Source organism: Pelobates fuscus, chromosome 2, assembly GCF_036172605.1.
Source record: "Pelobates fuscus isolate aPelFus1 chromosome 2, aPelFus1.pri, whole genome shotgun sequence".
NCBI classification, from domain to species: Eukaryota; Metazoa; Chordata; class Amphibia; order Anura; family Pelobatidae; genus Pelobates; species Pelobates fuscus.
The window spans coordinates 352,948,325-352,968,123 of record NC_086318.1 but is presented as its reverse complement, the minus strand read 5'-3'; the positions used below and the strand labels follow the sequence as shown (position 1 = coordinate 352,968,123).

Here is a 19,799-nt window from a genome sequence, read left to right as displayed (position 1 = left end):
AAAGTTTATGGCGCCCCATGTCTAGGGCGTGTCTTACGTGACTCCCGTTTCTTCCTGAGCTCTGTTGCACCATTCCTTCCGCTGGCTTCTTAGCATTTCCCTTTTACCTTTCTCTCCCACTGAATTCACTTGTTTCCGGCAGCACACTATTCTCACTACATGCTACGAATTCCCATCCTTCGGCTCATTGGCCTAGCATTTGCCTTTATGCAAATTGCTCCTTCGCACCCTGAATCCAGCTCAATTATTCACACCTAACCACCTGAAGGCACTAAAATTACTGGTAGCTAAGGAAAACAACGATCAGCCACGAGGTTTGGTAATCTTTTGTAGCCTTCTATCATTTGGATTATTTATTTGCTTTTTTTTTTTTTTTACTTGCTTTATTATTTCACCACAGCCTAAAGGAAAGGCTTCCCAGCGGTCGTGCCTTTGAATGTACCCGTCATGTCATACTTACCTGGCAGGGGAGCAATAGCCATGATCCCTAAGGTGGCTCTCCCAGAGTGAGGCTGGTTCATTGCACTCCGTACCAATTGACCTCTGCGATTTCCTCAAATGTGGGAAACTCGACTGCATAATTTATGGTAGTGGGGGACTGCGTTCGCGCTTTCCCCTGTGTTTGCTTGTTTGACAAAAATAGAGAACTTCACCAATTCTGACGAAGGATAATTTCAGCCACGGCACCCGTCTTCTTTGGCTCTTACTTTCCGCATCAAGCAAGCAGCGACAATCATTTCCTAGGCTTGATCATTTTTATTATCTATGTTTTCTGGAGACCAGTTTTAAGCCAGAATTTCACTTTTTATTTTAATTTTTCAGCTTTTTTTTCATCATTTTTTTATCCTGACTTCTTTTGATTTATTGTATGCTTCAATGCAATGGAAGAAATAAAGAATTGGAGACCTATATTACGTCTTCCAACAGAACTTAACGTTTGATTGAATTTCTGGGAAAAAAAGATTTTCTGGATCAAGGCAGTGAATTTCCGCTTGAGACAATCAGACCAAACCTTAGGAATAGCTGGGTGGTTGCTAGCACTTACTAATGAACACCATGGAATTTTGAAATAGCCACCACAAATGTTCTTTCAGCCCTGTTGAGTGTGGATGAAGAGAAGACAGGTGCTAGGCAAGGGTCATTCCTATCGATGGAGTCATGAAATGTGTGACTTTGGGGACGAACGTAGACCAGCGATTGTGTACTCTGCCTAATGGCTGCTGTAGTAGAATCTTGGCAAAACTGTTTCCAAAGAGAGAAAAAAAATTGTACAAGGTTTGCTGCAAGATATGGTTGCCCTCACTCTCTGTTATAGGTTTGGAACCATTCCAAGATGCCATATAAGAAGACCGAGGAATTTGTTGGGGTTTAAGCTTCCCTGTAGGAGGAAGCGGGCCTAATTAGAATATTGCCTCCCATAATCCTTTGCAATGGCTTATGGTCATGAACTTTTTCTCACCGCTGTCTTAAAGTGTCCTTACGTGGTAGCTCTTAAAAGCTGGCCCACTTGAACAGTTAGCTTTGCGCAGTGGCAGTATCGTAGCCCATGAGGTCAATCCGAGGCGTGATTATTGCTAATTGAAAACTTTACCCAATACCCTGCCATGATGACTTGAAATACAGTCAGCATTGGCAATTTTTGACAGGCTCTAAGGAGACTGAAAGATTGGTTTAATAAAAGTTTATGGCGCCCCATGTCTAGGGCGTGTCTTACGTGACTCCCGTTTCTTCCTGAGCTCTGTTGCACCATTCCTTCCGCTGGCTTCTTAGCATTTCCCTTTTACCTTTCTCTCCCACTGAATTCACTTGTTTCCGGCAGTACACTATTCTCACTACATGCTACGAATTCCCATCCTTCGGCTCATTGGCCTAGCATTTGCCTTTATGCAAATTGCTCCTTCGCACCCTGAATCCAGCTCAATTATTCACACCTAACCACCTGAAGGCACTAAAATTACTGGTAGCTAAGGAAAACAACGATCAGCCACGAGGTTTGGTAATCTTTTGTAGCCTTCTATCATTTGGATTATTTATTTGCTTTTTTTTTTTTTTAACTTGCTTTATTATTTCACCACAGCCTAAAGGAAAGGCTTCCCAGCGGGCGTGCCTTTGAATGTACCCGTCATGTCATACTTACCTGGCAGGGGAGCAATAGCCATGATCCCTAAGGTGGCTCTCCCAGAGTGAGGCTGGTTCATTGCACTCCGTACCAGTTGACCTCTGCGATTTCCTCAAATGTGGGAAACTCGACTGCATAATTTATGGTAGTGGGGGACTGCGTTCGCGCTTTCCCCTGTGTTTGCTTGTTTGACAAAAATAGAGAACTTCACCAATTCTGACGAAGGATAATTTCAGCCACGGCACCCGTCTTCTTTGGTTCTTACTTTCCACATCAAGCAGGCAGCGACAATCATTTCCTAGGCTTGATCATTTTTATTATCTATGTTTTCTGGAGACCAGTTTTAAGCCAGAATTTCACTTTTTATTTTAACTTTTCAGCTTTTTTTTCATCATTTTTTTATCCTGACTTCTTTTGATTTATTGTATGCTTCAATGCAATGGAAGAAATAAAGAATTGGAGACCTATATTACGTCTTCCAACAGAACGTAACGTTTGATTGAATTTCTGGGAAAAAAAGATTTTCTGGATCAAGGCAGTGAATTGCCGCTTGAGACAATCAGACCAAACCTTAGGAATAGCTGGGTGGTCGCTAGCACTTACTAATGAACACCATGGAATTTTGAAAAAGCCACCACAAATGTTCTTTCAGCCCTGTTGAGTGTGGATGAAGAGAAGACAGGTGCTAGGCAAGGGTCATTCCTATCGATGGAGTCATGAAATGTGTGACTTTGGGGACGAACGTAGACCAGCGGATTGTGTACTCTGCCTAATGGCTGCTGTAGTAGAATCTTGGCAAAACAGTTTCCAAAGAGAGAAAAAAAATTGTACAAGGTTTGCTGCAAGATATGGTTGCCCTCACTCTCTGTTATAGGTTTGGAACCATTCCAAGATGCCATATAAGAAGACCGAGGAATTTGTTGGGGTTTAAGCTTCCCTGTAGGAGGAAGCGGGCCTAATTAGAATATTGCCTCCCATAATCCTTTGCAATGGCTTATGGTCATGAACTTTTTCTCACCGCTGTCTTAAAGTGTCCTTACGTGGTAGCTCTTAAAAGCTTGCCCACTTGAACAGCTAGCTTTGCGCAGTGGCAGTATCGTAGCCCATGAGGTCAATCCGAGGCGTGATTATTGCTAATTGAAAACTTTACCCAATACCCCGCCATGATGACTTGAAATACAGTCAGCATTGGCAATTTTTGACAGGCTCTAAGGAGACTGAAAGATTGGTTTAATAAAAGTTTATGGCGCCCCATGTCTAGGGCGTGTCTTACGTGACTCCCGTTTCTTCCTGAGCTCTGTTGCACCATTCCTTCCGCTGGCTTCTTAGCATTTCCCTTTTACCTTTCTCTCCCACTGAATTCACTTGTTTCCGGCAGCACACTATTCTCACTACATGCTACGAATTCCCATCCTTCGGCTCATTGGCCTAGCATTTGCCTTTATGCAAATTGCTCCTTCGCACCCTGAATCCAGCTCAATTATTCACACCTAACCACCTGAAGGCACTAAAATTACTGGTAGCTAAGGAAAACAACGATCAGCCACGAGGTTTGGTAATCTTTTGTAGCCTTCTATCATTTGGATTATTTATTTGCTTTTTTTTTTTTTTTACTTGCTTTATTATTTCACCACAGCCTAAAGGAAAGGCTTCCCAGCGGTCGTGCCTTTGAATGTACCCGTCATGTCATACTTACCTGGCAGGGGAGCAATAGCCATGATCCCTAAGGTGGCTCTCCCAGAGTGAGGCTGGTTCATTGCACTCCGTACCAATTGACCTCTGCGATTTCCTCAAATGTGGGAAACTCGACTGCATAATTTATGGTAGTGGGGGACTGCGTTCGTGCTTTCCCCTGCGTTTGCTTGTTTGACAAAAATAGAGAACTTCACCAATTCTGACGAAGGATAATTTCAGCCACGGCACCCGTCTTCTTTGGCTCTTACTTTCCGCATCAAGCAGGCAGCGACAATCATTTCCTAGGCTTGATCATTTTTATTATCTATGTTTTCTGGAGACCAGTTTTAAGCCAGAATTTCACTTTTTATTTTAATTTTTCAGCTTTTTTTTCATCATTTTTTTATCCTGACTTCTTTTGATTTATTGTATGCTTCAATGCAATGGAAGAAATAAAGAATTGGAGACCTATATTACGTCTTCCAACAGAACGTAACGTTTGATTGAATTTCTGGGAAAAAAAGATTTTCTGGATCAAGGCAGTGAATTGCCGCTTGAGCGCTTGAGACAATCAGACCAAACCTTAGGAATAGCTGGGTGGTCGCTAGCACTTACTAATGAACACCATGGAATTTTGAAAAAGCCACCACAAATGTTCTTTCAGCCCTGTTGAGTGTGGATGAATAGAAGACAGGTGCTAGGCAAGGGTCATTCCTATCGATGGAGTCATGAAATGTGTGACTTTGGGGACGAACGTAGACCAGCGGATTGTGTACTCTGCCTAATGGCTGCTGTAGTAGAATCTTGGCAAAACCGTTTCCAAAGAGAGAAAAAAAATTGTACAAGGTTTGCTGCAAGATATGGTTGCCCTCACTCTCTGTTATAGGTTTGGAACCATTCCAAGATGCCATATAAGAAGACCGAGGAATTTGTTGGGGTTTAAGCTTCCCTGTAGGAGGAAGCGGGCCTAATTAGAATATTGCCTCCCATAATCCTTTGCAATGGCTTATGGTCATGAACTTTTTCTCACCGCTGTCTTAAAGTGTCCTTACGTGGTAGCTCTTAAAAGCTGGCCCACTTGAACAGCTAGCTTTGCGCAGTGGCAGTATCGTAGCCCATGAGGTCAATCCGAGGCGTGATTATTGCTAATTGAAAACTTTACCCAATACCCCGCCATGATGACTTGAAATAAAGTCAGCATTGGCAATTTTTGACAGGCTCTAAGGAGACTGAAAGATTGGTTTAATAAAAGTTTATGGCGCCCCATGTCTAGGGCGTGTCTTACGTGACTCCCGTTTCTTCCTGAGCTCTGTTGCACCATTCCTTCCGCTGGCTTCTTAGCATTTCCCTTTTACCTTTCTCTCCCACTGAATCCACTTGTTTCCGGCAGCACACTATTCTCACTACATGCTACGAATTCCCATCCTTCGGCTCATTGGCCTAGCATTTGCCTTTATGCAAATTGCTCCTTCGCACCCTGAATCCAGCTCAATTATTCACACCTAACCACCTGAAGGCACTAAAATTACTGGTAGCTAAGGAAAACAACGATCAGCCACGAGGTTTGGTAATCTTTTGTAGCCTTCTATCATTTGGATTATTTATTTGCTTTTTTTTTTTTTTAACTTGCTTTATTATTTCACCACAGCCTAAAGGAAAGGCTTCCCAGCAGGCGTGCCTTTGAATGTACCCGTCATGTCATACTTACCTGGCAGGGGAGCAATAGCCATGATCCCTAAGGTGGCTCTCCCAGAGTGAGGCTGGTTCATTGCACTCCGTACCAGTTGATCTCTGCGATTTCCTCAAATGTGGGAAACTCGACTGCATAATTTATCGTAGTGGGGGACTGCGTTCGCGCTTTCCCCTGTGTTTGCTTGTTTGACAAAAATAGAGAACTTCACCAATTCTGACGAAGGATAATTTCAACCACGGCACCCGTCTTCTTTGGCTCTTACTTTCCGCATCAAGCAGGCAGCGACAATCATTTCCTAGGCTTGATCATTTTTATTATCTATGTTTTCTGGAGACCAGTTTTAAGCCAGAATTTCACTTTTTATTTTAACTTTTCAGCTTTTTTTTCATCATTTTTTTATCCTGACTTCTTTTGATTTATTGTATGCTTCAATGCAATGGAAGAAATAAAGAATTGGAGACCTATATTACATCTTCCAACAGAACGTAACGTTTGATTGAATTTCTGGGAAAAAAAGATTTTCTGGATCAAGGCAGTGAATTGCCGCTTGAGACAATCAGACCAAACCTTAGGAATAGCTGGGTGGTCGCTAGCACTTACTAATGAACACCATGGAATTTTGAAAAAGCCACCACAAATGTTCTTTCAGCCCTGTTGAGTGTGGATGAAGAGAAGACAGGTGCTAGGCAAGGGTCATTCCTATCGATGGAGTCATGAAATGTGTGACTTTGGGGACGAACGTAGACCAGCGGATTGTGTACTCTGCCTAATGGCTGCTGTAGTAGAATCTTGGCAAAACCGTTTCCAAAGAGAGAAAAAAAATTGTACAAGGTTTGCTGCAAGATATGGTTGCCCTCACTCTCTGTTATAGGTTTGGAACCATTCCAAGATGCCATATAAGAAGACCGAGGAATTTGTTGGGGTTTAAGCTTCCCTGTAGGAGGAAGCGGGCCTAATTAGAATATTGCCTCCCATAATCCTTTGCAATGGCTTATGGTCATGAACTTTTTCTCACCGCTGTCTTAAAGTGTCCTTACGTGGTAGCTCTTAAAAGCTTGCCCACTTGAACGGCTAGCTTTGCGCAGTGGCAGTATCGTAGCCCATGAGGTCAATCCGAGGCGTGATTATTGCTAATTGAAAACTTTACCCAATACCCCGCCATGATGACTTGAAATACAGTCAGCATTGGCAATTTTTGACAGGCTCTAAGGAGACTGAAAGATTGGTTTAATAAAAGTTTATGGCGCCCCATGTCTAGGGCGTGTCTTACGTGACTCCCGTTTCTTCCTGAGCTCTGTTGCACCATTCCTTCCGCTGGCTTCTTAGCATTTCCCTTTTACCTTTCTCTCCCACTGAATTCACTTGTTTCCGGCAGCACACTATTCTCACTACATGCTACGAATTCCCATCCTTCGGCTCATTGGCCTAGCATTTGCCTTTATGCAAATTGCTCCTTCGCACCCTGAATCCAGCTCAATTATTCACACCTAACCACCTGAAGGCACTAAAATTACTGGTAGCTAAGGAAAACAACGATCAGCCACGAGGTTTGGTAATCTTTTGTAGCCTTCTATCATTTGGATTATTTATTTGCTTTTTTTTTTTTTTTACTTGCTTTATTATTTCACCACAGCCTAAAGGAAAGGCTTCCCAGCGGTCGTGCCTTTGAATGTACCCGTCATGTCATACTTACCTGGCAGGGGAGCAATAGCCATGATCCCTAAGGTGGCTCTCCCAGAGTGAGGCTGGTTCATTGCACTCCGTACCAATTGACCTCTGCGATTTCCTCAAATGTGGGAAACTCGACTGCATAATTTATGGTAGTGGGGGACTGCGTTCGTGCTTTCCCCTGTGTTTGCTTGTTTGACAAAAATAGAGAACTTCACCAATTCTGACGAAGGATAATTTCAGCCACGGCACCCGTCTTCTTTGGCTCTTACTTTCCGCATCAAGCAGGCAGCGACAATCATTTCCTAGGCTTGATCATTTTTATTATCTATGTTTTCTGGAGACCAGTTTTAAGCCAGAATTTCACTTTTTATTTTAATTTTTCAGCTTTTTTTTCATCATTTTTTTATCCTGACTTCTTTTGATTTATTGTATGCTTCAATGCAATGGAAGAAATAAAGAATTGGAGACCTATATTACGTCTTCCAACAGAACGTAACGTTTGATTGAATTTCTGGGAAAAAAAGATTTTCTGGATCAAGGCAGTGAATTGCCGCTTGAGCGCTTGAGACAATCAGACCAAACCTTAGGAATAGCTGGGTGGTCGCTAGCACTTACTAATGAACACCATGGAATTTTGAAAAAGCCACCACAAATGTTCTTTCAGCCCTGTTGAGTGTGGATGAAGAGAAGACAGGTGCTAGGCAAGGGTCATTCCTATCGATGGAGTCATGAAATGTGTGACTTTGGGGACGAACGTAGACCAGCGGATTGTGTACTCTGCCTAATGGCTGCTGTAGTAGAATCTTGGCAAAACCGTTTCCAAAGAGAGAAAAAAAATTGTACAAGGTTTGCTGCAAGATATGGTTGCCCTCACTCTCTGTTATAGGTTTGGAACCATTCCAAGATGCCATATAAGAAGACCGAGGAATTTGTTGGGGTTTAAGCTTCCCTGTAGGAGGAAGCGGGCCTAATTAGAATATTGCCTCCCATAATCCTTTGCAATGGCTTATGGTCATGAACTTTTTCTCACCGCTGTCTTAAAGTGTCCTTACGTGGTAGCTCTTAAAAGCTGGCCCACTTGAACAGCTAGCTTTGCGCAGTGGCAGTATCGTAGCCCATGAGGTCAATCCGAGGCGTGATTATTGCTAATTGAAAACTTTACCCAATACCCCGCCATGATGACTTGAAATAAAGTCAGCATTGGCAATTTTTGACAGGCTCTAAGGAGACTGAAAGATTGGTTTAATAAAAGTTTATGGCGCCCCATGTCTAGGGCGTGTCTTACGTGACTCCCGTTTCTTCCTGAGCTCTGTTGCACCATTCCTTCCGCTGGCTTCTTAGCATTTCCCTTTTACCTTTCTCTCCCACTGAATCCACTTGTTTCCGGCAGCACACTATTCTCACTACATGCTACGAATTCCCATCCTTCGGCTCATTGGCCTAGCATTTGCCTTTATGCAAATTGCTCCTTCGCACCCTGAATCCAGCTCAATTATTCACACCTAACCACCTGAAGGCACTAAAATTACTGGTAGCTAAGGAAAACAACGATCAGCCACGAGGTTTGGTAATCTTTTGTAGCCTTCTATCATTTGGATTATTTATTTGCTTTTTTTTTTTTTTAACTTGCTTTATTATTTCACCACAGCCTAAAGGAAAGGCTTCCCAGCAGGCGTGCCTTTGAATGTACCCGTCATGTCATACTTACCTGGCAGGGGAGCAATAACCATGATCCCTAAGGTGGCTCCCCCAGAGTGAGGCTGGTTCATTGCACTCCGTACCAGTTGATCTCTGCGATTTCCTCAAATGTGGGAAACTCGACTGCATAATTTATCGTAGTGGGGGACTGCGTTCGCGCTTTCCCCTGTGTTTGCTTGTTTGACAAAAATAGAGAACTTCACCAATTCTGACGAAGGATAATTTCAACCACGGCACCCGTCTTCTTTGGCTCTTACTTTCCGCATCAAGCAGGCAGCGACAATTATTTCCTAGGCTTGATCATTTTTATTATCTATGTTTTCTGGAGACCAGTTTTAAGCCAGAATTTCACTTTTTATTTTAACTTTTCAGCTTTTTTTTCATCATTTTTTTATCCTGACTTCTTTTGATTTATTGTATGCTTCAATGCAATGGAAGAAATAAAGAATTGGAGACCTATATTACGTCTTCCAACAGAACTTAACGTTTGATTGAATTTCTGGGAAAAAAAGATTTTCTGGATCAAGGCAGTGAATTTCCGCTTGAGACAATCAGACCAAACCTTAGGAATAGCTGGGTGGTTGCTAGCACTTACTAATGAACACCATGGAATTTTGAAATAGCCACCACAAATGTTCTTTCAGCCCTGTTGAGTGTGGATGAAGAGAAGACAGGTGCTAGGCAAGGGTCATTCCTATCGATGGAGTCATGAAATGTGTGACTTTGGGGACGAACGTAGACCAGCGATTGTGTACTCTGCCTAATGGCTGCTGTAGTAGAATCTTGGCAAAACTGTTTCCAAAGAGAGAAAAAAAATTGTACAAGGTTTGCTGCAAGATATGGTTGCCCTCACTCTCTGTTATAGGTTTGGAACCATTCCAAGATGCCATATAAGAAGACCGAGGAATTTGTTGGGGTTTAAGCTTCCCTGTAGGAGGAAGCGGGCCTAATTAGAATATTGCCTCCCATAATCCTTTGCAATGGCTTATGGTCATGAACTTTTTCTCACCGCTGTCTTAAAGTGTCCTTACGTGGTAGCTCTTAAAAGCTGGCCAACTTGAACAGTTATCTTTGCGCAGTAGCAGTATCGTAGCCCATGAGGTCAATCCGAGGCGTGATTATTGCTATTTGAAAACTTTACCCAATACCCTGCCATGATGACTTGAAATACAGTCAGCATTGGCAATTTTTGACAGGCTCTAAGGAGACTGAAAGATTGGTTTAATAAAAGTTTATGGCGCCCCATGTCTAGGGCGTGTCTTATGTGACTCCTGTTTCTTCCTGAGCTCTGTTGCACCATTCCTTCCGCTGGCTTCTTAGCATTTCCCTTTTACCTTTCTCTCCCACTGAATTCACTTGTTTCCGGCAGTACACTATTCTCACTACATGCTACGAATTCCCATCCTTCGGCTCATTGGCCTAGCATTTGCCTTTATGCAAATTGCTCCTTCGCACCCTGAATCCAGCTCAATTATTCACACCTAACCACCTGAAGGCACTAAAATTACTGGTAGCTAAGGAAAACAACGATCAGCCACGAGGTTTGGTAATCTTTTGTAGCCTTCTATCATTTGGATTGTTTATTTGCTCTTCTTTTTTTTTTTTTTTTAACTTGCTTTATTATTTCACCACAGCCTAAAGGAAAGGCTTCCCAGCGGGCGTGCCTTTGAATGTACCCGTCATGTCATACTTACCTGGCAGGGGAGCAATAGCCATGATCCCTAAGGTGGCTCTCCCAGAGTGAGGCTGGTTCATTGCATTCCGTACCAGTTGACCTCTGCGATTTCCTCAAATGTGGGAAACTCGACTGCATAATTTATGGTAGTGGGGGACTGCGTTCGCGCTTTCCCCTGTGTTTGCTTGTTTGACAAAAATAGAGAACTTCACCAATTCTGACGAAGGATAATTTCAGCCACGGCACCCGTCTTCTTTGGTTCTTACTTTCCACATCAAGCAGGCAGCGACAATCATTTCCTAGGCTTGATCATTTTTATTATCTATGTTTTCTGGAGACCAGTTTTAAGCCAGAATTTCACTTTTTATTTTAACTTTTCAGCTTTTTTTTTCATCATTTTTTTATCCTGACTTCTTTTGATTTATTGTATGCTTCAATGCAATGGAAGAAATAAAGAATTGGAGACCTATATTACGTCTTCCAACAGAACGTAACGTTTGATTGAATTTCTGGGAAAAAAAGATTTTCTGGATCAAGGCAGTGAATTGCCGCTTGAGACAATCAGACCAAACCTTAGGAATAGCTGGGTGGTCGCTAGCACTTACTAATGAACACCATGGAATTTTGAAAAAGCCACCACAAATGTTCTTTCAGCCCTGTTGAGTGTGGATGAAGAGAAGACAGGTGCTAGGCAAGGGTCATTCCTATCGATGGAGTCATGAAATGTGTGACTTTGGGGACGAACGTAGACCAGCGGATTGTGTACTCTGCCTAATGGCTGCTGTAGTAGAATCTTGGCAAAACAGTTTCCAAAGAGAGAAAAAAAATTGTACAAGGTTTGCTGCAAGATATGGTTGCCCTCACTCTCTGTTATAGGTTTGGAACCATTCCAAGATGCCATATAAGAAGACCGAGGAATTTGTTGGGGTTTAAGCTTCCCTGTAGGAGGAAGCGGGCCTAATTAGAATATTGCCTCCCATAATCCTTTGCAATGGCTTATGGTCATGAACTTTTTCTCACCGCTGTCTTAAAGTGTCCTTACGTGGTAGCTCTTAAAAGCTTGCCCACTTGAACAGCTAGCTTTGCGCAGTGGCAGTATCGTAGCCCATGAGGTCAATCCGAGGCGTGATTATTGCTAATTGAAAACTTTACCCAATACCACGCCATGATGACTTGAAATACAGTCAGCATTGGCAATTTTTTACAGGCTCTAAGGAGACTGAAAGATTGGTTTAATAAAAGTTTATGGCGCCCCATGTCTAGGGCGTGTCTTACGTGACTCCCGTTTCTTCCTGAGCTCTGTTGCACCATTCCTTCCGCTGGCTTCTTAGCATTTCCCTTTTACCTTTCTCTCCCACTGAATTCACTTGTTTCCGGCAGCACACTATTCTCACTACATGCTACGAATTCCCATCCTTCGGCTCATTGGCCTAGCATTTGCCTTTATGCAAATTGCTCCTTCGCACCCTGAATCCAGCTCAATTATTCACACCTAACCACCTGAAGGCACTAAAATTACTGGTAGCTAAGGAAAACAACGATCAGCCACGAGGTTTGGTAATCTTTTGTAGCCTTCTATCATTTGGATTATTTATTTGCTTTTTTTTTTTTTTTACTTGCTTTATTATTTCACCACAGCCTAAAGGAAAGGCTTCCCAGCGGTCGTGCCTTTGAATGTACCCGTCATGTCATACTTACCTGGCAGGGGAGCAATAGCCATGATCCCTAAGGTGGCTCTCCCAGAGTGAGGCTGGTTCATTGCACTCCGTACCAATTGACCTCTGCGATTTCCTCAAATGTGGGAAACTCGACTGCATAATTTATGGTAGTGGGGGACTGCGTTCGCGCTTTCCCCTGTGTTTGCTTGTTTGACAAAAATAGAGAACTTCACCAATTCTGACGAAGGATAATTTCAGCCACGGCACCCGTCTTCTTTGGCTCTTACTTTCCGCATCAAGCAGGCAGCGACAATCATTTCCTAGGCTTGATCATTTTTATTATCTATGTTTTCTGGAGACCAGTTTTAAGCCAGAATTTCACTTTTTATTTTAATTTTTCAGCTTTTTTTTCATAATTTTTTTATCCTGACTTCTTTTGATTTATTGTATGCTTCAATGCAATGGAAGAAATAAAGAATTGGAGACCTATATTACGTCTTCCAACAGAACGTAACGTTTGATTGAATTTCTGGGAAAAAAAGATTTTCTGGATCAAGGCAGTGAATTGCCGCTTGAGCGCTTGAGACAATCAGACCAAACCTTAGGAATAGCTGGGTGGTCGCTAGCACTTACTAATGAACACCATGGAATTTTGAAAAAGCCACCACAAATGTTCTTTCAGCCCTGTTGAGTGTGGATGAAGAGAAGACAGGTGCTAGGCAAGGGTCATTCCTATCGATGGAGTCATGAAATGTGTGACTTTGGGGACGAACGTAGACCAGCGGATTGTGTACTCTGCCTAATGGCTGCTGTAGTAGAATCTTGGCAAAACCGTTTCCAAAGAGAGAAAAAAAATTGTACAAGGTTTGCTGCAAGATATGGTTGCCCTCACTCTCTGTTATAGGTTTGGAACCATTCCAAGATGCCATATAAGAAGACCGAGGAATTTGTTGGGGTTTAAGCTTCCCTGTAGGAGGAAGCGGGCCTAATTAGAATATTGCCTCCCATAATCCTTTGCAATGGCTTATGGTCATGAACTTTTTCTCACCGCTGTCTTAAAGTGTCCTTACGTGGTAGCTCTTAAAAGCTGACCCACTTGAACAGCTAGCTTTGCGCAGTGGCAGTATCGTAGCCCATGAGGTCAATCCGAGGCGTGATTATTGCTAATTGAAAACTTTACCCAATACCCCGCCATGATGACTTGAAATAAAGTCAGCATTGGCAATTTTTGACAGGCTCTAAGGAGACTGAAAGATTGGTTTAATAAAAGTTTATGGCGCCCCATGTCTAGGGCGTGTCTTACGTGACTCCCGTTTCTTCCTGAGCTCTGTTGCACCATTCCTTCCGCTGGCTTCTTAGCATTTCCCTTTTACCTTTCTCTCCCACTGAATCCACTTGTTTCCGGCAGCACACTATTCTCACTACATGCTACGAATTCCCATCCTTCGGCTCATTGGCCTAGCATTTGCCTTTATGCAAATTGCTCCTTCGCACCCTGAATCCAGCTCAATTATTCACACCTAACCACCTGAAGGCACTAAAATTACTGGTAGCTAAGGAAAACAACGATCAGCCACGAGGTTTGGTAATCTTTTGTAGCCTTCTATCATTTGGATTATTTATTTGCTTTCTTTTTTTTTTAACTTGCTTTATTATTTCACCACAGCCTAAAGGAAAGGCTTCCCAGCAGGCGTGCCTTTGAATGTACCCGTCATGTCATACTTACCTGGCAGGGGAGCAATAGCCATGATCCCTAAGGTGGCTCTCCCAGAGTGAGGCTGGTTCATTGCACTCCGTACCAGTTGATCTCTGCGATTTCCTCAAATGTGGGAAACTCGACTGCATAATTTATCGTAGTGGGGGACTGCATTCGCGCTTTCCCCTGTGTTTGCTTGTTTGACAAAAATAGAGAACTTCACCAATTCTGACGAAGGATAATTTCAACCACGGCACCCGTCTTCTTTGGCTCTTACTTTCCGCATCAAGCAGGCAGCGACAATCATTTCCTAGGCTTGATCATTTTTATTATCTATGTTTTCTGGAGACCAGTTTTAAGCCAGAATTTCACTTTTTATTTTAACTTTTCAGCTTTTTTTTCATCATTTTTTTATCCTGACTTCTTTTGATTTATTGTATGCTTCAATGCAATGGAAGAAATAAAGAATTGGAGACCTATATTACGTCTTCCAACAGAACTTAACGTTTGATTGAATTTCTGGGAAAAAAAGATTTTCTGGATCAAGGCAGTGAATTTCCGCTTGAGACAATCAGACCAAACCTTAGGAATAGCTGGGTGGTTGCTAGCACTTACTAATGAACACCATGGAATTTTGAAATAGCCACCACAAATGTTCTTTCAGCCCTGTTGAGTGTGGATGAAGAGAAGACAGGTGCTAGGCAAGGGTCATTCCTATCGATGGAGTCATGAAATGTGTGACTTTGGGGACGAACGTAGACCAGCGATTGTGTACTCTGCCTAATGGCTGCTGTAGTAGAATCTTGGCAAAACTGTTTCCAAAGAGAGAAAAAAAATTGTACAAGGTTTGCTGCAAGATATGGTTGCCCTCACTCTCTGTTATAGGTTTGGAACCATTCCAAGATGCCATATAAGAAGACCGAGGAATTTGTTGGGGTTTAAGCTTCCCTGTAGGAGGAAGCGGGCCTAATTAGAATATTGCCTCCCATAATCCTTTGCAATGGCTTATGGTCATGAATTTTTTCTCACCGCTGTCTTAAAGTGTCCTTACGTGGTAGCTCTTAAAAGCTGGCCCACTTGAACAGTTAGCTTTGCGCAGTGGCAGTATCGTAGCCCATGAGGTCAATCCGAGGCGTGATTATTGCTAATTGAAAACTTTACCCAATACCCTGCCATGATGACTTGAAATACAGTCAGCATTGGCAATTTTTGACAGGCTCTAAGGAGACTGAAAGATTGGTTTAATAAAAGTTTATGGCGCCCCATGTCTAGGGCGTGTCTTACGTGACTCCCGTTTCTTCCTGAGCTCTGTTGCACCATTCCTTCCGCTGGCTTCTTAGCATTTCCCTTTTACCTTTCTCTCCCACTGAATTCACTTGTTTCCGGCAGCACACTATTCTCACTACATGCTACGAATTCCCATCCTTCGGCTCATTGGCCTAGCATTTGCCTTTATGCAAATTGCTCCTTCGCACCCTGAATCCAGCTCAATTATTCACACCTAACCACCTGAAGGCACTAAAATTACTGGTAGCTAAGGAAAACAACGATCAGCCACGAGGTTTGGTAATCTTTTGTAGCCTTCTATCATTTGGATTATTTATTTGCTTTTTTTTTTTTTTAACTTGCTTTATTATTTCACCACAGCCTAAAGGAAAGGCTTCCCAGCGGGCGTGCCTTTGAATGTACCCGTCATGTCATACTTACCTGGCAGGGGAGCAATAGCCATGATCCCTAAGGTGGCTCTCCCAGAGTGAGGCTGGTTCATTGCACTCCGTACCAGTTGACCTCTGCGATTTCCTCAATTGTGGGAAACTTGACTGCATAATTTATGGTAGTGGGGGACTGCGTTCGCGCTTTCCCCTGTGTTTGCTTGTTTGACAAAAATAGAGAACTTCACCAATTCTGACGAAGGAGAATTTCAGCCACGGCACCCGTCTTCTTTGGCTCTTACTTTCCACATCAAGCAGGCAGCGACAATCATTTCCTAGGTTTGATCATTTTTATTATCTATGTTTTCTGGAGACCAGTTTTAAGCCAGAATTTCACTTTTTATTTTAACTTTTCAGCTTTTTTTTCATCATTTTTTTATCCTGACTTCTTTTGATTTATTGTATGCTTCAATGCAATGGAAGAAATAAAGAATTGGAGACCTATATTACGTCTTCCAACAGAACGTAACGTTTGATTGAATTTCTGGGAAAAAAAGATTTTCTGGATCAAGGCAGTGAATTGCCGCTTGAGACAATCAGACCAAACCTTAGGAATAGCTGGGTGGTCGCTAGCACTTACTAATGAACACCATGGAATTTTGAAAAAGCCACCACAAATGTTCTTTCAGCCCTGTTGAGTGTGGATGAAGAGAAGACAGGTGCTAGGCAAGGGTCATTCCTATCGATGGAGTCATGAAATGTGTGACTTTGGGGACGAACGTAGACCAGCGGATTGTGTACTCTGCCTAATGGCTGCTGTAGTAGAATCTTGGCAAAACTGTTTCCAAAGAGAGAAAAAAAATTGTACAAGGTTTGCTGCAAGATATGGTTGCCCTCACTCTCTGTTATAGGTTTGGAACCATTCCAAGATGCCATATAAGAAGACCGAGGAATTTGTTGGGGTTTAAGCTTCCCTGTAGGAGGAAGCGGGCCTAATTAGAATATTGCCTCCCATAATCCTTTGCAATGGCTTATGGTCATGAACTTTTTCTCACCGCTGTCTTAAAGTGTCCTTACGTGGTAGCTCTTAAAAGCTGGCCCACTTGAACAGCTAGCTTTGCGCAGTGGCAGTATCGTAGCCCATGAGGTCAATCCGAGGCGTGATTATTGCTAATTGAAAACTTTACCCAATACCCCGCCATGATGACTTGAAATAAAGTCAGCATTGGCAATTTTTGACAGGCTCTAAGGAGACTGAAAGATTGGTTTAATAAAAGTTTATGGCGCCCCATGTCTAGGGCGTGTCTTACGTGACTCCCGTTTCTTCCTGAGCTCTGTTGCACCATTCCTTCCGCTGGCTTCTTAGCATTTCCCTTTTACCTTTCTCTCCCACTGAATCCACTTGTTTCCGGCAGCACACTATTCTCACTCCATGCTACGAATTCCCATCCTTCGGCTCATTGGCCTAGCATTTGCCTTTATGCAGATTGCTCCTTCGCACCCTGAATCCAGCTCAATTATTCACACCTAACCACCTGAAGGCACTAAAATTACTGGTAGCTAAGGAAAACAACGATCAGCCACGAGGTTTGGTAATCTTTTGTAGCCTTCTATCATTTGGATTATTTATTTGCTTTTTTTTTTTTTAACTTGCTTTATTATTTCACCACAGCCTAAAGGAAAGGCTTCCCAGCGGGCGTGCCTTTGAATGTACCTGTCATGTCATACTTACCTGGCAGGGGAGCAATAGCCATGATTCCTAAGGTGGCTCTCCCAGAGTGAGGCTGGTTCATTGCACTCCGTACCAGTTGACCTCTGCGATTTCCTCAAATGTGGGAAACTCGACTGCATAATTTATGGTAGTGGGGGACTGCGTTCGCGCTTTCCCCTATCTTTGCTTGTTTGACAAAAATAGAGAACTTCACCAATTCTGACGAAGGATAATTTCAGCAACGGCACCCGTCTTCTTTGGCTCTTACTTTCCACATCAAGCAGGCAGCGACAATCATTTCCTAGGTTTGATCATTTTTATTATCTATGTTTTCTGGAGACCAGTTTTAAGCCAGAATTTCACTTTTTATTTTAACTTTTCAGCTTTTTTTTCATCATTTTTTTATCCTGACTTCTTTTGATTTATTGTATGCTTAAATGCAATGGAAGAAATAAAGAATTGGAGACCTATATTATGTCTTCCAACAGAACGTAACGTTTGATTGAATTTCTGGGAAAAAAAGATTTTCTGGATCAAGGCAGTGAATTGCCGCTTGAGACAATCAGACCAAACCTTAGGAATAGCTGGGTGGTCGCTAGCACTTACTAATGAACACCATGGAATTTTGAAAAAGCCACCACAAATGTTCTTTCAGCCCTGTTGAGTGTGGATGAAGAGAAGACAGGTGCTAGGCAAGGGTCATTCCTATCGATGGAGTCATGAAATGTGTGACTTTGGGGACGAACGTAGACCAGCGGATTGTGTACTCTGCCTAATGGCTGCTGTAGTAGAATCTTGGCAAAACTGTTTCCAAAGAGAGAAAAAAAATTGTACAAGGTTTGCAGCAAGATATGGTTGCCCTCACTCTCTGTTATAGGTTTGGAACCATTCCAAGATGCCATATAAGAAGACCGAGGAATTTATTGGGGTTTAAGCTTCCCTGTAGGAGGAAGCGGGCCTAATTAGAATATTGCCTCCCATAATCCTTTGCAATGGCTTATGGTCATGAACTTTTTCTCACCGCTGTCTTAAAGTGTCCTTACGTGGTAGCTCTTAAAAGCTGGCCCACTTGAACAGCTAGCTTTGCGCAGTGGCAGCATCGTAGCCCATGAGGTCAATCCGAGGCGTGATTATTGCTAATTGAAAACTTTACCCAATACCCCGCCATGATGACTTGAAATAAAGTCAGCATTGGCAATTTTTGACAGGCTCTAAGGAGACTGAAAGATTGGTTTAATAAAAGTTTATGGCGCCCCATGTCTAGGGCGTGTCTTACGTGACTCCCGTTTCTTCCTGAGCTCTGTTGCACCATTCCTTCCGCTGGCTTCTTAGCATTTCCCTTTTATCTTTCTCTCCCACTGAATCCACTTGTTTCCGGCAGCACACTATTCTCACTCCATGCTACAATTCCCATCCTTCGGCTCATTGGCCTAGCATTTGCCTTTATGCAAATTGCTCCTTCGCACCCTGAATCCAGCTCAATTATTCACACCTAACCACCTGAAGGCACTAAAATTACTGGTAGCTAAGGAAAACAACGATCAGCCACGACATTTGGTAATCTTTTGTAGCCTTCTATCATTTGGATTATTTATTTGCTTTTTTTTTTTTTTTTTTAACTTGCTTTATTATTTCACCACAGCCTAAAGGAAAGGCTTCCCAGCGGGCGTGCCTTTGAATGTACCCGTCATGTCATACTTACCTGGCAGGGGAGCAATAGCCATGATCCCTAAGGTGGCTCTCCCAGAGTGAGGCTGGTTCATTGCACTCCGTACCAGTTGACCTCTGCGATTTCCTCAAATGTGGGAAACTCGACTGCATAATTTATGGTAGTGGGGGACTGCGTTCGCGCTTTCCCCTGTGTTTGCTTGTTTGACAAAAATAGAGAACTTCACCAATTCTGACGAAAGATAATTTCAGCCATGGCACCCGTCTTATTTGGCTCTTACTTTCCACATCAAGCAGGCAGCGACAATCATTTCCTAGGTTTGATCATTTTTATTATCTATGTTTTCTGGAGACCAGTTTTAAGCCAGAATTTCACTTTTTATTTTAACTTTTCAGCTTTTTTTTCATCATTTTTTTATCCTGACTTCTTTTGATTTATTGTATGCTTAAATGCAATGGAAGAAATAAAGAATTGGAGACCTATATTACGTCTTCCAACAGAACGTAACGTTTGATTGAATTTCTGGGAAAAAAAGATTTTCTGGATCAAGGCAGTGAATTGCCGCTTGAGACAATCAGACCAAACCTTAGGAATAGCTGGGTGGTCGCTAGCACTTACTAATGAACACCATGGAATTTTGAAAAAGCCACCACAAATGTTCTTTCAGCCCTGTTGAGTGTGGATGAAGAGAAGACAGGTGCTAGGCAAGGGTCATTCCTATCGATGGAGTCATGAAATGTGTGACTTTGGGGACGAACGTAGACCAGCGGATTGTGTACTCTGCCTAATGGCTGCTGTAGTAGAATCTTGGCAAAACTGTTTCCAAAGAGAGAAAAAAAAATGTACAAGGTTTGCTGCAAGATATGGTTGCCCTCACTCTCTG

The 19,799-nt window shown here is 42.7% G+C and overlaps 23 non-coding genes across 23 annotated transcripts; all 23 read left to right on the top strand.

Moving 5' to 3' along the window:
• The first annotated feature begins 452 nt into the window (after nt 1–452).
• LOC134590760 (U1 spliceosomal RNA) lies at nt 453–619 on the top strand. The gene has a single exon (XR_010087636.1). It is a non-coding gene; the product is annotated as a U1 spliceosomal RNA (small nuclear RNA).
• An 898-nt stretch (nt 620–1,517) lies between these two features.
• Nucleotides 1,518–1,658, top strand: LOC134593218 (U4 spliceosomal RNA). Its single transcript, XR_010089731.1, has one exon. It is a non-coding gene; the product is annotated as a U4 spliceosomal RNA (small nuclear RNA).
• A 471-nt stretch (nt 1,659–2,129) lies between these two features.
• Nucleotides 2,130–2,296, top strand: LOC134589723 (U1 spliceosomal RNA). The gene has a single exon (XR_010086755.1). It is a non-coding gene; the product is annotated as a U1 spliceosomal RNA (small nuclear RNA).
• An 899-nt stretch (nt 2,297–3,195) lies between these two features.
• Nucleotides 3,196–3,336, top strand: LOC134592122 (U4 spliceosomal RNA). The gene has a single exon (XR_010088794.1). It is a non-coding gene; the product is annotated as a U4 spliceosomal RNA (small nuclear RNA).
• Nucleotides 3,337–3,807: 471 nt separating this feature from the next.
• On the top strand, nt 3,808–3,974 carry LOC134591169 (U1 spliceosomal RNA). The gene has a single exon (XR_010087986.1). It is a non-coding gene; the product is annotated as a U1 spliceosomal RNA (small nuclear RNA).
• A 907-nt stretch (nt 3,975–4,881) lies between these two features.
• Nucleotides 4,882–5,022, top strand: LOC134591879 (U4 spliceosomal RNA). The gene has a single exon (XR_010088583.1). It is a non-coding gene; the product is annotated as a U4 spliceosomal RNA (small nuclear RNA).
• Nucleotides 5,023–5,493: 471 nt separating this feature from the next.
• On the top strand, nt 5,494–5,660 carry LOC134591065 (U1 spliceosomal RNA). Its single transcript, XR_010087898.1, has one exon. It is a non-coding gene; the product is annotated as a U1 spliceosomal RNA (small nuclear RNA).
• An 899-nt stretch (nt 5,661–6,559) lies between these two features.
• Nucleotides 6,560–6,700, top strand: LOC134592121 (U4 spliceosomal RNA). Its single transcript, XR_010088793.1, has one exon. It is a non-coding gene; the product is annotated as a U4 spliceosomal RNA (small nuclear RNA).
• Nucleotides 6,701–7,171: 471 nt separating this feature from the next.
• Nucleotides 7,172–7,338, top strand: LOC134591168 (U1 spliceosomal RNA). Its single transcript, XR_010087985.1, has one exon. It is a non-coding gene; the product is annotated as a U1 spliceosomal RNA (small nuclear RNA).
• A 907-nt stretch (nt 7,339–8,245) lies between these two features.
• Nucleotides 8,246–8,386, top strand: LOC134591878 (U4 spliceosomal RNA). The gene has a single exon (XR_010088582.1). It is a non-coding gene; the product is annotated as a U4 spliceosomal RNA (small nuclear RNA).
• Nucleotides 8,387–8,857: 471 nt separating this feature from the next.
• LOC134591491 (U1 spliceosomal RNA) lies at nt 8,858–9,024 on the top strand. The gene has a single exon (XR_010088263.1). It is a non-coding gene; the product is annotated as a U1 spliceosomal RNA (small nuclear RNA).
• An 898-nt stretch (nt 9,025–9,922) lies between these two features.
• Nucleotides 9,923–10,063, top strand: LOC134593806 (U4 spliceosomal RNA). The gene has a single exon (XR_010090235.1). It is a non-coding gene; the product is annotated as a U4 spliceosomal RNA (small nuclear RNA).
• A 478-nt stretch (nt 10,064–10,541) lies between these two features.
• LOC134590561 (U1 spliceosomal RNA) lies at nt 10,542–10,708 on the top strand. Its single transcript, XR_010087466.1, has one exon. It is a non-coding gene; the product is annotated as a U1 spliceosomal RNA (small nuclear RNA).
• A 900-nt stretch (nt 10,709–11,608) lies between these two features.
• Nucleotides 11,609–11,749, top strand: LOC134593612 (U4 spliceosomal RNA). Its single transcript, XR_010090069.1, has one exon. It is a non-coding gene; the product is annotated as a U4 spliceosomal RNA (small nuclear RNA).
• A 471-nt stretch (nt 11,750–12,220) lies between these two features.
• LOC134590759 (U1 spliceosomal RNA) lies at nt 12,221–12,387 on the top strand. Its single transcript, XR_010087635.1, has one exon. It is a non-coding gene; the product is annotated as a U1 spliceosomal RNA (small nuclear RNA).
• Nucleotides 12,388–13,294: 907 nt separating this feature from the next.
• LOC134591877 (U4 spliceosomal RNA) lies at nt 13,295–13,435 on the top strand. The gene has a single exon (XR_010088581.1). It is a non-coding gene; the product is annotated as a U4 spliceosomal RNA (small nuclear RNA).
• Nucleotides 13,436–13,906: 471 nt separating this feature from the next.
• LOC134591437 (U1 spliceosomal RNA) lies at nt 13,907–14,073 on the top strand. Its single transcript, XR_010088217.1, has one exon. It is a non-coding gene; the product is annotated as a U1 spliceosomal RNA (small nuclear RNA).
• An 898-nt stretch (nt 14,074–14,971) lies between these two features.
• LOC134593217 (U4 spliceosomal RNA) lies at nt 14,972–15,112 on the top strand. Its single transcript, XR_010089730.1, has one exon. It is a non-coding gene; the product is annotated as a U4 spliceosomal RNA (small nuclear RNA).
• A 471-nt stretch (nt 15,113–15,583) lies between these two features.
• Nucleotides 15,584–15,750, top strand: LOC134591001 (U1 spliceosomal RNA). The gene has a single exon (XR_010087843.1). It is a non-coding gene; the product is annotated as a U1 spliceosomal RNA (small nuclear RNA).
• Nucleotides 15,751–16,649: 899 nt separating this feature from the next.
• On the top strand, nt 16,650–16,790 carry LOC134591876 (U4 spliceosomal RNA). Its single transcript, XR_010088580.1, has one exon. It is a non-coding gene; the product is annotated as a U4 spliceosomal RNA (small nuclear RNA).
• Nucleotides 16,791–17,260: 470 nt separating this feature from the next.
• LOC134590709 (U1 spliceosomal RNA) lies at nt 17,261–17,427 on the top strand. Its single transcript, XR_010087593.1, has one exon. It is a non-coding gene; the product is annotated as a U1 spliceosomal RNA (small nuclear RNA).
• Nucleotides 17,428–18,326: 899 nt separating this feature from the next.
• On the top strand, nt 18,327–18,467 carry LOC134592647 (U4 spliceosomal RNA). Its single transcript, XR_010089244.1, has one exon. It is a non-coding gene; the product is annotated as a U4 spliceosomal RNA (small nuclear RNA).
• Nucleotides 18,468–18,941: 474 nt separating this feature from the next.
• LOC134589722 (U1 spliceosomal RNA) lies at nt 18,942–19,108 on the top strand. The gene has a single exon (XR_010086754.1). It is a non-coding gene; the product is annotated as a U1 spliceosomal RNA (small nuclear RNA).
• Nucleotides 19,109–19,799: the final 691 nt, after the last annotated feature.